The sequence below is a fragment of the Macaca thibetana genome, chromosome 4 (genome assembly GCF_024542745.1).
Source record: "Macaca thibetana thibetana isolate TM-01 chromosome 4, ASM2454274v1, whole genome shotgun sequence".
Lineage (NCBI taxonomy): Eukaryota > Metazoa > Chordata > Mammalia > Primates > Cercopithecidae > Macaca > Macaca thibetana.
In genome coordinates, this window is record NC_065581.1 from 115,332,065 (window position 1) to 115,346,263 (window position 14,199).

General features: G+C 40.8%; 1 long non-coding RNA gene across 2 annotated transcripts; it reads left to right on the plus strand.

The window, feature by feature from the left end:
* Positions 1-289: 289 nt before the first annotated feature.
* On the plus strand, positions 290-7,733 carry LOC126952518 (uncharacterized). 2 transcript variants are annotated; one of them, XR_007724921.1, is made up of 3 exons: positions 290-611; positions 4,015-4,593; positions 5,095-7,733. It is a non-coding gene; the product is annotated as an uncharacterized LOC126952518 (long non-coding RNA). The 2 variants fall into 2 exon arrangements; XR_007724922.1 differs by having other exon boundaries at positions 298-611; positions 4,229-4,593.
* Positions 7,734-14,199: the final 6,466 nt, after the last annotated feature.

Genomic DNA, 14,199 nt, shown 5'->3' on the forward strand with positions numbered 1-14,199 from the left:
AATAATAATAATAATAAGGCAGGAAGAAGAGAAGAAGAAGACCTGCATTTCCCTAAGGGAAGAAGCAAGCAGGGGTGAATGACAGCCTTCAGTGACAGGCAGGGGATGTCAGAGAGAGTCAATGCCAGAGGCTTGGCTCCCGGTTGGGCAGCAGAGGCCCTCAGGATGACAGCCCTCCCTCCCAAGGCTGGGATACATCAACAATGAGGTGGAACTATTGATTGACATCAGAGTCCATCAAGTCCCCACTGCATGAAGCTCAGTTCTCCTCTATACTGACTAGCTCATCTCTGTCAGTACCTTCCCCCACTGTCCCCTGCTATGGTCTGAATGTTTGTGCCCCCCACTCCCCTGCCAAATTTATATGTTGATACCAAATCCCCAGTGCAATCATCTTAAGAGGTGGAGCCTTTGAGAGGTGATTAGGTCATGAAGGCTCTGCCCTCATGAATGGGTTTAGAGCTCTTACAAAAGAGGCTTGACAGAGCTTGTTTGCCCCTTCCCCTTCTGCCATGTGAGGAACATACAAGGCATCATCTATGAGGAACGAGCCCTCACCAGACACTAAATCTGCTGGCACCTTGATCTTGGACTTTCCAGCCTCCAGAATGGTGAGCAATACATTTCTGCTGTTTATAAATTACCCAGTCCAAGGTATTTCACTACAGCAGCCTGAAATGGACTAACACACCCCCATTCACACATTAACACACACAATCAGACACGTAACACTCACGTACCTGCATACACACAAACAAACCCTTAAATCTACACATGTGCACACTCACAGACGCATACACTTATACACACCCACACAGATGCACATATGAACATACACACACACACAGACTCACACCTGCACATACACTCACACATACACCCACACATAGTCACACACACTTGCCTATGTAGGAGTCTGAAAACATTATTTTCGTGCTTTCTGAGGCTCCCTGTTTCCCTTGGAATTATGTTCAAACTCCTTGGCATAGCATTTGGGGCCTGTCACATGGAATCTGAACATGTTTTTCTGGCCCTTTCTCCTCCCACATAGCTCTATCCATGACATCCATCAGGAGGCAATTGGGTTCCCAGCCTGGATTACACTGGTTGGCAGGGAGGCTGTGAGTTGGAAGCCTGACGTTGGGACCCCTCTTTCCTTGTCTATGCCATTAAAGCCTTCCATCACTATGACATCCCTGAGGGCTGTCTAAGGGAGCAAACCACCTGGTAGGACTTTTCACATGTTTGCTCAAGATTTTTTAATCTGCCCTAATCCTCCCTATACTGGTTGAACCCTTCTACAAAACACAGACAAAAGCACTACTTAGCAAATCTTTCCTCAATCCCTTCACCTAGGGGAAAACCCTTCCAAGCCCTTCCTCCATACAGAGAACTTCCACAAAGGTCTCTGTATACCTCCCTGTGCCACACACCAGCCCTACACTGAAGATGCTTGGCTTACTTCTTTCATGAAGTCTGTAGTCCTCGGACTCAGGATGGTTAAGTGCTGTATTTGTGTCATTTCAAAGAGTTTAACGGGACACCTTGTACAAATCAGGTGCTCTAAAAAATCATTTATTTATCTTTGATATAAAAAGCTATTACATTTTTTGGTCAGTAAATTCTTCCATAGTTATTTGGCTCAATTGATAACATTGTGTGTTGAAATGTATCTAAGGCAACAATTTGAGTGTAAATCTTATCTGATCTGGAAAATTACTAGGCCAATAACTCCTTCCTGAGATTGGTTTACGTGAATAGCTCTTCCCTGGACTGGTCTTAGGGGAAATGGAATCCTGGGGAGACCAGATGTGCAAGGATATCAGCGAAGGGCCAGTTTTATGGGATCAAGCTCTTGGTGGGAAGCAGGAAGAGGCAGCTAGGTCATAAGATACAGGTGAGAAAATTTTAGAAAAAGCAATGCAGAGAAGGAAGGAGACAGGAAGAAAGACATAACTTAACAGAACTTAAAAGTCCTATTTCTCTTAATTAAAATTTTTTGTCTTGACTGGGCATGTCAGACCATAGGGTCAAAACTGAATTAAGAGGTTTGGGCAAAAGTATTCCCATCGCACTTTCTAAGTATTTGTTGACGTGAAAATTTTTTCACTAGAGCAGTTCAGTGATTTTTGCTTTGTTGTCCACTATTTTAAAAATGATCTCCCACATGAAGAGCATATCAGCTTTTATATAAGCTACCATGGGTTATGAGCTCTTAAGAGGAAAATGTCTATCCCAGTAAAAAAATATTATTATTGCTACTTTATTACTTTTGAATTCAGCTGAAGCTTCACGTTGGGGCCATTGGGACATCTTACACGCATTGCTTTGATCTCTACGTTATTTATTTCCATATCAGCATGAGTTTTTTCCTGGGGAACCTCTAGTTTCTGGCTGAGGGATTCTTTGGCAGTGCGGATGCTGTGTCGAAAAGAGTAGGTCCCTGGGATTTGCCATACAGTTCAGCATGTAGATTTACCTTTGAAGGCTTAAACACTATCCGAAGTGGGGTTGGGAAGAGTTATTTTTTTCCTCTTACCTCTGAGTCCAATTACCTAATAAAGATTCATCATTCCTTTTGTCTGAGGAGCCCTGTGACCTAATTTTGCTCCTTGCCTCGTTTCAGATATCGCAATCCATTTTTTGTGCATTCTGCTTCCCTAATGAAATCCACATGTCTTAAATCAATAAAGCCATTGTTTAACTTCCTTCCCTTAAGCAGTGCCTTTTGCAGGATCTATTTTGTTTGCATACTTGTTTGTAGGAAACACATCTCCTTATCTGGAATCTTCCCCTTCTCCCTCCCACTTTGAGATCTTTTTCTTATCCTTTCTTTTAATGATTATCAGTTTGATGGTGTGTGGCTATTAAATGCTCTTTAATGGACTAGTCAAAAGAAAATTTTGTTTATGCAGGTTTTCTTTCTTGTTAATTGTTTGTTTTAGATAGGTCAAAAAATTTACAGTGGAAAATTCAATGTGTTTGTTCAGTATCTTTGTATACACTTAGACTGTAAAAGCCCCCCTGTGCAAACTTCAGAAACTCAGTTTTTATTGCCTATTTTCAGACCCCCCCCGTCTATCCCTTTTTCCATTCAAGAGCCACCACTAAGAACTACTGAGTACTGCTAGATCTTTTTGTACGTTTGAGGCTCCTAGATCATGACAAGACCCTCTTAGTGGCTTTCTGTTCCTAATAAACCTAAAACTCTTGAAAGTTGCCTGATATGAAAGTCAGGCTACTTTCACAGGGAATATTTTATTCATCTCAAAATCCAGGGATTCAACATAGAAGCCAACCTGAGAGGAAGAAGAAAACACCCATTCATACCATCTCTGGGGCTTTGAGCCTTGCTGTAAAAAGTAGTTCTCCATCCCATCATTGACTTTCAACAGAGTTGGTCAAGGGCTGGCCCCACAGCACTTCCTGTAAATCCTCCAGGAATTTTTCCTTTCCAGTTTCTCATGGAAGAAAGTGTGAGCTGGGTTATCAAGTAGGTGCTTGAATATGGAGGATGAGGATGAGGATGGTGGAACACTGAGTTCCACTTATCATCATTCAAATTCTCTTGGATTCAACCTTGCCCAATGGGAGAGCTAGAAGAAGGGACAAACAAATGGCGGATCAGACCTTCTACTGTTCACACATTCTTTGTGACCCCATTTTTTTTTCTTCCTTCATTATCTTTCTTGGCCTTTTTGTGGGCTCCTGCCTGCATCTCTTTTTCTCATTTTAAGCCTCTTGCCAGAGTCAGAGCAACTGTCCTCTTCCCACATCCTCTTCGTTTTCTGAAGTTTTATTTAAATAATATCCTAAAGGTGAAAAGAATGCCTTTTCTTTACCTGAAAAGTTCCACTGTTACCATTCTGGGCTTGATGTGAGAAGGTGAGCTTGGAATTAAATCCTCGCACGCAGCAAAAGTAATTAGCTAGTCACTTTAAAAATAAACAAAAATGCAAAAACCCCAAAACCCAAACCCTTCCACTACTGCTTTATGGACATCTTTCCTTTCAGGGCAATCACTGAAATGTAAAGGAATGAGCACAGTGTCCTGCTTTGTTTATCTGAGAACCACCAGCAGCTCCCAGACACTTCTGTTTTCTTCTTGAAAGACAGAAAGAGAGAATCCGGCTGTATTTGCTCCAAGGGTCAATCCCTTCTTCTGTCTTCCACATTCTCTCCTGCTGGGCTCTTCCTTCTTCTGAAACATTCCCTCTTCAACGTCTAGGATGACCTCTCTCACTTCAAGTCCTTTCGAAAGTCAAACATTTCCCGCGGGTTGGCCTCCTTTGGCGCTCCACTTCCTTTCTTTCTTTGAACTCGGGAGGCAAGAAGACAGTCGAAGCGGAGCCAGAAGGCCAAGCTTAGCTTCACGGTGCCTGATGTCCTGTAAAAGGGGACACCATGTGGAAAAGCCGAGAGAGTTCCAGGAGTAGGATTCAAGACATTCTGCTTTCTGCTGGTGACAAGATCCACAGGTGGTCTGCAGGACTGGAGTAAGCCTGGAGAAGCCTTACGGACCCTCCACACCTAACACTAGCTTGAGGCCAGGCTCCCCGTCTCCCTCTCCAGCACGCTCTTCTCTGTACACAGGTATTTGTTTCTACCTTTTCCCTTAATTTGCCGAGGCAGCAAAATGGGGTGCTTTGAACATTATCAGGCGCTGCACGGGGATTGCAGCAGTGGTGGCACAGCAGAGCTGGTGCAACCAGCTGGTCACACCCTTATTGTTGTCATCATGATTTACTGACTGGGCGGTGCTGCTATGGTGAATGTATGCCTGAGTTAGAAATGGGTCTGAGATGTCTTAAAACAAGACAGATTGTATGTAAGGAGAGGAACAGCAAACAGGTTTCGTTTTGATTGCTAGTCCCAGTACTGGCACCTAGAGTGAGATGTTAATAAAGATTTTGAAGCTTTCTTCTGGCCCAACAAGTGGGTGATTGGTTATGGGAGACAGGAGTGGCAGCAAGAGTATTTTCCTTTGGGTTTACTTCTTCTACTACCAGAGGAGGACATGATTGAAAGGCAAAGGGATTAGCCATCTCCCTTGATTCCTGGTCTGAACCTCTCATTCCTTGCTATGTTTCTCAGGACCTCTTTGGTGCCTCCCAATCCTGATGTATCCAGTCTCACTCCATAAGTTCATTGGAAAGAAGAGTGAAGAGAGAACCAAGGGAGCAGAGACTCAAGAAAGAGAAGAGAGCTTCATATGTCACACTCGCAGGGAGTATAAGGAGTGTGTGTCCAACTCCTCCACCCGTAGCTGGGAAAGTTGGAATAATTCTAACCTCTTTGTGTGTGATAACTCCTCAGATTCTAGCATGGTATAATAGAGGCTTGTTGTAAGAATTAGATGAGATGATCTATAAAAGCTCTTGTAATATTTTACTGGCTTTATAAATGTCAACTATTGTCATTAAAGTATATATAAGCTCTTGCTTTTCCTAGTACAAGCTCTTCTCCTATGATGGCCCAATGGCATCCCTAATGATTTCATCATGCCCTGGTCCATGTCAGGGTTCCTCCCTTTTGGGACTCTCTGAGCTTCTTTTATAGATAGAATATGTGGCTTTTGGGGAAACAGAGGTATTGCAGGATTGGACCATAAGTCCAGAAGGAATCTTGACAGTCTTCTAATTCCCACATTAGAAATTCATAGGATGGAGCAAGAGCTGGGCTGGAGAGGATTTTCAGCATCCTCAGCAGGTCGATGGGGACTTGGATAAAACCATAATGAAGATGGTGAAGGGTGCAGGGTCTTCCTGCTTCCCTTTCATCCTCTCCAACTTCCCAGCTGCCCTTCCTTCTGGCACCCAGGGCTCACCTCAGTGTGTGGTCTAGGATGGATCCAGGACTTTTCTCATGAGCTCTATAAACCTCATTCCCTGGGAGGAGCATCGTGGTTGGGCTTTAGGAAGTCATCTGATTCTGGTGATATTTACTGGTAGAAATGGCTGATATATGGGATCACTTGGCAGTATTTAATACTTTTTAAAAGAGAAGGCCATTAACCAAGATTATGGTAGAATGTGGTACATTTTTTAGCCTGGAGGGCCTTTCATGCTCCACCAATATTTCAGAAAATCAGGAGTTAGTAAATCAGTACTGTTGGCTGCTAGTCAGTGATTCAGAGAGCCTTCTCCTCAGCCATATTGGGGTTTTATAAAAAAAAAAATTCAGGAAGGAGATTGTCTACTTCGTCACATAACTCTCCTTGACTGTTCAATAATCCTCACTATCAGGATGTTTTCTCTTGTATCTAAGCTAAATCCTGTCCGTGCTGTTTGATCCATTTTATTTCCTCTTGTCCTGCCCTCAGTGGAAACAGAAAACAGCTGGTGACTGTTTCTTGCACACAACAAAGGATTCTGGTTTTTAAGCCTATTCGATTAAAAGGAAACTCACTAAAGCAGCCACCCCCAGTGCAGAGCTCTGGGGTCCCAATTCTAACTGCTGGGCTAGGGTCTTGCACTTCAGAAAACCAGAGGCACCACCATACACCAGTTTTATGTCCTTGCCGTGTGTGTGACAAATCCTGTGTTTAACTTGGGCGAGCTTCAGAAGGTTCTCGTTGTACCACATTCCAACTAAGAGCCTGCCACAGGAGGCCTGCATTTGAACCCTGTTGATGTTCTCCACAACCTTTCAGACTTCCCTAATGGAGCCGACAAAGTGGCTGCCGCGGAGGACATGGATACTGTCACCATCGTGGAAACATGGTGTTTATCCACTTGGAAAAAAGGGAGAGTATGGAGAGTGTCAATACGTAAAACTGCAGGGCCAATTCCCTGTGCATTCTCCTTTATACTATTCAGCATTTCATTTCATGGAGCAAGACTCCTTAGCCAGCTTGGTGAAAAAAAAAAAAGAGGAGACAGGTTTCATTTGTAATGTACTCAGGACTCTGACTTGAATGTGGTTAGAATACAAGTCTATGCTAAAAGGTTCTTGCCAGTACAACAAAAACATTTCTGAAATAGAAATCAATGTTCAGGTTTTTCCCTGGCAAGTTTATCTTTGCTGTATCATCCACTGCTTTTCAAGTAGGATCTAGGAACTGGTGTAGAGTTTCAGAAAGTAACTCATAATAATAAAAACGAACACTTATTGAACACACATGCGAAGTATTTGATGCATATTAACTCCTAATCCTTTCAACAACACTCTGAAGTAGGCACTGCTGCTACCCCCATGATATAGATAAAGAAATTGAGGCACAGAAAGATTAGGAACTTGCCCAAAGTATCTGTTATAGCAAGAGGTAGAGACATAACTTGAATCCAGGCAGTTTAGTTCCAGAGCCCAGACTCTCAGCCAAGCATGACATGACATCTGTGCCCAAAGCCAGGAATCAAATATGGCCACCTGTCTGAAAGTTCATGTTGCTCAATGATGAGTAGTTCGACACATCATTTTTTTTTTTTTTTTTACAGTGATAAAACAGATGTAGCATGGAGTCTTATGCAAACACACAAAATCAAAGACTTTTTAGTATGCAGTGAATTGCTTCAAGCTGCACCTTGGGGTCCCCTAGGGCATGTACTTCACCTCCCCTGATGTCTGGGGTAGTACTCTGATGAAAAATGTAAGAGCTACAGTGGCGTTCCTTACCTCTTCCTCTTCTCAGTTCCCCTGCACTCAAGCCAGAGGTCAGAGGTCAGATGTTAGGTGCTGATAAAAGAATCTCCTGTCATGTTTTTTTCAACCATTGCTCTATCTCCTTTTTTCTGGTATGGTCAAGGATAGGAAAGGGGTTGTGATGGTTAATACTGAGTGTCAACATGATTGGATTGAAGGATACAAAGTGTTGATCCTGGGCATGTCTGTGAGAGAGTTGCTAAAAGAGATTAACATTGAAGTCAGTGAGCTGGGGAAGGCAGATCCATCCTTAATCTGGTGGGCGCAATCTAATCAACTGCCGGTGAATATAAAGCAGGAAGAAAAACATGAAAAGGAGATGGGCCTAGCCTTCCAGCCTACATCTTTCTCCTGTGCTGGATGCTTCCTGCCCTGGAACATCGAACTCCAAGTTCTTCAGTTTGGGGACTATTGTGAGACCTTGTGATCATGTAAGTTAATACTTAGTAAACTCCCCTTTATATCTATCTATGTATCTATGTATCTGTCTATATATCTATGTATCCACCTATGTATCTATCTATCTATCTATCTATCAATCATCTATCAATCATCTATCTAAGGTTGGATCTGCCTTCCCCAGCTCACTGACTCAAATGTTAATCTCTTTTAGCAACTCTCTCACAGACATGCCCAGGATCAACACTTTGTATCCTTCAATCCAATCAAGTTGACACTCAGTATTAACCATCACAACCCCTTTCCTATCCTTGACTATACCAGAAAAAAAGAATCCTAAAAGAAAAAAAAAAAATCTTGTAGTATCTGTGCCTCTAGAGAACCCTGACTAATACAGAGGCGGAGCTGGGTCATGTCAGTGGCCTTATCACAGGGTGAGAAGGGAGCATTTCCTTAGATGCTGGGGCCCACATCCCAGAAGTAGGGTCTGTGTTCTGTGGCTGCTCAGTCACTCCTTGTGTCCTTCCGGGACTCCTGATGCCCCACCCCCGGTGGACTGCCCTCCCTCCCCAGTGCTCTGGGCAGGAAGAAATGGAGCAACTCTCCATGCTCATCTGCATCTCAGCTGTCTGTTGATGACACCACAAAACTATCAAAAGGTGAGGAGAGTCCTTTCTGGTCTTGATATGTGTTTGTGCCACACTTCACCACACTTCCTGTCTTTCTGGGAATCGGGAACACAGGGTTCAGCAAAGCGGGACCCTTATCAGATCTTCTCCCATTGCCTGTTTACAAGGAGAAGCCAACACACAGCTGGAGGACCTCTTTTGGGTGGGGCTCCAACACCACCACAACCTGTGCTCCCTTTCTCACTCAAGGCTCAATTGCTGGTGAGGAGCGAGTTTGCGTTGGCAAAACAAATTCACTCTGCTGACCTTGTTTTATTCCTTTCTCTTCCCTATTGGATTATTACAAATAAAATGCTAAGAAAGACTGTGCTCATAAAATGCACCTGGATCACGAATAGTGTGCTGAACCAGAGTCTACTTTGAGAATTTTCTCCTTCTACTGTTTATATGACCTTTTTCTCTTCCGTGTGTGTGTTTTTAATTAAACTTTTTATTTTGAAATAACCATAGATTCACATGCAGTTATAAAAAAGAAATACAGAGAGATCTCCTGTACCCTTTACCCAGTTTCCCCCAATGATAACATTCTATAAAACTGTAGCACAGTATCACAACCAGGATATTGATATTGATATAGTCAAGATACAGAACAATTCCATCATTGCCAGGATCCCTCATGTTGGTGTTTTGTAGCCACATCTACTTCCCTCTCTTCTTAACCACTGTCAACCACTAATCTGTTCCCCACTTCTATAATTTTGTCATTTCAATAATGTTAGGTATAGAATTAAATATGGGATTGGCTTTTTTACTGAGCATAATTCTCTAGAGACTATGTGTATCAATAGTTAAATTCTTTTTATTACTGAGGAGTATTCCATGGTAAGAATGTACCAAAGTTTGTTTAACCATTCACTCACTGAAAGACATCTAGGTTGGCCAGGTGCGGTGGCTCATGCCTGTAATCCCGGCACTTTGGGAGGCCGAGGAGGGCATATCACGAGGTCAGGAGTTAGAGACCATCCTGGCTAACACAGTGAAACCCTGTCTCTACTAAAAATATGAAAATTAGCTGGGCGTGATGGTGGGTGCCTGTAGTCCCAGCTACTGGGGAGGCTGAGGCAGGAGAATGGCGTGAACCCAGGAGGCGGAACTTGCAGTGAGCCGAGATCCCGCCACTGCACTCCAGCCTGGGCCACAGAGCGAGACTTCCTCCCCTGCAAAAAAGAATGACATCTAGGTTGTTTTTAGTTTTTGACTACTAGGAAGAAATCAGATATAAAAATTTGTGCTCAGGTATTGGTATGAATGTAAGTTTTATTTCTCTGGGATAAATGCCTAGGAATGTAATTGCTGAGTCATATAGTAGTTGCAAGTTTATTTTTGTAGAAACTGCCAACTGTTTTACATAGTGGCTATACCATTTTGCATTCCCACCAGCAATGCATGAATGATACAGTTTCTCTGCATCCTGGTTATCCTAATGGATTGTGGTAATATCTCATTGTGGTTTTAATTTACATTTCCCTACTGGCTTAAGATGTTGAATATCTTTTTGCGTAAATTCGTTGTCATCCGAATACCCTCTTCTGTGAAATGCTCCTTATGTCTTTTCCCCATTTTTCAACCGGGACTGATGAGTTTTGAGAGTTTTTTATATATTCTAGATACTAATCCTTTGTTGAATATGTGGTTTGCAAATATTTACTCCCAATCTGTGGTTTGTCTCTTTATCCTCTTAACAGTGTCTTTTGCAAAACAAAAACTTTTAATTTTGATGAAGTCAAATTTATCAATTTTTCTTTTATGGATCATGATTTTGGTATCAAGCTTAAGAAGTCTTTGCCTAGTTCTAATTCATGAACATTTTATTATATTTCCCCCTAAACATCTTACAGTTTTACATTTAAGCCTGTGGCCTATTTTGAATTAATTTTTGGAGAAAGCATGAGATGGAGGTCTAGGTTCATTTTTTTTTTTTTTTTTTTTGCCTGTGGATGTCCAATTGCTCTAACACCATTTATTGAAAATGGCTGTTTACTCTGCTGGATTGCATGTTCATCATTGTCAAAAGTCAGTTGGGCATATTTGTCTGAGTTGAGTTCTTCCTTTTTTTTTTTTGGAGATGGGGTTTCACTATGTTGCCAAGGTTGGAGTACATGGCTATTCACAGATGCAATCATAGTGCACCACACCCTCAAACTCCTGGCCTTGAGTGATCCTCCTGTCTCAGCCTCCTGAGGAGCTGGGACTATAGGCACTAGCCATTGTGTCTGGCTTGTGTGAGTCTAGTTTTGGATTCTCTTTTCTGTTTCATTAATCAATGTGTCCATTCCTCTGCCAATACCACAGTGTTGATTACTTATATAATATTCCTTAATTCAGAAGTAACATTTAACATTACATATTATCTAATGGCTCAAAATTAGACAGATTGATTTCTCCCACTATTCTTTTTTTCAATTTTTTAAACTAGTCTAGTTCCTTTGCTTTGTCATATTCATTTCAGAACAATATTTTGTCTCTCTGGCAAGGACTTTGATAGAAATTGCATTCAAACTTTGTGTTAATTTGGGGAGAATTGATATCATTATTATGTTGAGTCTTCTAATCTGTGCAAATATGTTTATTTATTTAGATCCTCTTTAATTTCTCTCATCAGCATTGTGCATTTTTCAGCATATGGATCCCGTATATAGTTTTCCAGATTTACACCTAAGTATTTAATTTTTAAAGTAAACATAAATAGTATTATATGTGTTTTAATTTTCTTTGTTGGAAATAAATTTAATTGTGTATATTTGAGATTTACAACATGATGTTATGAGATACATATAGATAGTAAAATAATAATCTGTGAGATGATAAATATGCAAATTTGTTTTACTATAGCAAATATTTTACTCTCTATGGTAACATAGATAGTAACAAGAGTAGTTACAATCTACTTATTTAACAAAAATTCTCAGTACCATATGATTTTATTAACTATAGTTCTCTCATACATTAGATCTCTAGTCTTGTTCATCCTACATATCTGCTACTTTGTGACTTGACCCCATCTCTCCATTTCCTCCCCTCCCCTGTCCCTCACTCTAGTAACTACTGTGTTATTCTATATCTCTGTATAGTTAGACTTTTTTTAAAAAGGATTCCACATGTAAGTGGGATCATGCAACATTTTTCTTTCTGTGTCTGATTTATCTCAACGTAATATCCTTTAGGTCCATTCAAACTGTGGCAAATGGTAGGATCTCCTTTTCTAAGGCTGAATAATATTCCATTGTGTGCATGTGTGGATACATACACCAACACTACATTTTCTTGTTTTCTTTATCCATTCATTTATTGACAGATACTTGGGTTGTTTTCATATCTTGGCTATTGTGAATGATGCTGCAGTGAACATAGGAGCAGATATTTTTATGAGGTAGTGATTTTATCTCCTTAGGGTATATACCAGAAAAGAAGCATTTCTAGGCCATGTGGTAGCTTTAATTTTTAATTTCTTTAGGAACCCCCACACAGGCATACCTTGGAGATATTGTGGGTTCAGTTCCAGATCACCACAATAAAGCGAGTATTGCAACAAAGTGAGTCACACATTTTTTTTTGTTTTCCAGTGAAAATAAAAGTTATGTTTACATTGTACTGTAGCCTATTAGGTGTGCAATAGCATTTTGTCTAAAAACACAATGTACATACCTTAATTAAAAATATTTTATTACTAAAACATGACAATGATTATCTGAACCTTCAGTGAGTCATGATCTTTTTGCTGGTGGAGGGGCTTGCCTTGATGTTGACTATTGACTAATCAGAGTAGTGGTTGCTGAAAGTTGGGGTGCCTATGGCAATTTCTAAAAATACAGCAACAATGAAGTTTGCCGCATCAATAGACTCTTCCTTTCATGAAGGATTTCTCTGTAGTGTGCAATGCTGTTTGATAGGATTTTTGCCTATAGTAGAATTTGTTCCAAAATTGGAGTCAATGCTCTCAAATCTTGCTGCTGCATTATCAACTGGGTTTATGTAATCTTCTAAATCCTTTGTTGTCATTTCAACAATGTTCACAGCATCTTCGGCAGGAGTAGGTTCCATCTAAAGAAACCATTTTAGTTGCTCCTGCTTAAAAAGCAACTCCTCATCAATTCATTGTTTATCATGAGATTTCAGCAATTCAGTCCCATCTTCAGGCTCCACTTTCAATTCTAGTTCTCTTGCTATTTTCACCACATCCACAGTTACTTCCTTAAATGAAGTCTTGGACCCTTCAAAGACATCCATGAGGGTTGGAATCAACTTCTTTCAAATTCCTGTGAATGTTGATATTTTGACCTCCTCCCTTCAATCATGAATGTTCTCAATGCCATCTAGAATGGCAAATCCTTTCCAGAAGGCTTACAATTTACTTTGCCCAGATCCATCAGAGGAATAACTATCTATGGCAGCTATAGTGTTACAAAATGTATTGCTTAAATAATAGGACTTGAAAGGTTAAATTACTCCTTGATCCATGGACTGCAGAATGGATCTTGTGTTAGCAGTCATTCATCTCCTTGTACATCTCCATCAGAGGTCTTCATGACCAAGCGCCTTGTCCATGAGCAGTAATCTTTTGGAAGGAATCTTTTTTATCTGGGCAGTAGATCTCAACAGTGGGCTTGAAATACTCAGCAAACCATGCTATAAACAGAAGTGCTGTCATCCAGGTTTTGTTTTTCCACTTATAGAGCACAGGGAAGTAGATTTAGCAGAATTCTTAAGGGCCTTAGGATTTTCAGAATGGTCAATGAGCATTGGCCTCAACTTAAAGTCACCAGCTGCATTAGCCCCTAACAAGAAAGTCAGCCTGTCCTTTGAAGCTTTAAAGCCAGGCATTGACTTCTCTGCTTTAGAAATGAAAGTCCTAGAAGGCATCTTTTTCCAACTTAATGTTGTTTTGTCTACATTGAAAACCTGTTGTTTTGTGTAGCCATGTTCATCAATCATCTTAGCTAGATCTTCTAGATATCTTGGTACAACTTCTATGTTAGCACTTGCAGTTTCATATTGTATTTTTATGTTATAGAGATGGTTTCTTTCTTTCAACTTCATAAGCCGACCTCAGCTAGCTTCCAACTTTTCTTCTACAACTTCCTCATCTCTCTCAGCCTTCACAGAATTGAAGAGAGTTAGGGCCTTGTTCTGGATAAGGCTTTGGCTTAAGAGAATGTTGTGGTCAATTTGATCTTCTATCCAGACCACTAGCACTTTTTCCATATCAACAATAAGGCCTTTTTGCTTTTTTATCATTTGTGTATTCACTGAGTACCACTTTTAAATTTCCTTCAAGAAATCTTCCCTTGCATTAACAATTTGGTTAACTGTTTGGTGCAAGAGGCCTAGCTTTTGGTCTGTTTTGGCTTTCAATATTCTTCCTCACTAAGCTTAATCATTTCTAGCTTTTGATTTAAAGTGAAAGATGAGAGACTCTTCCTTTCACTTGAACACTTAGAGGCCATTGTAGGGTTATTAACTAATTTCAATA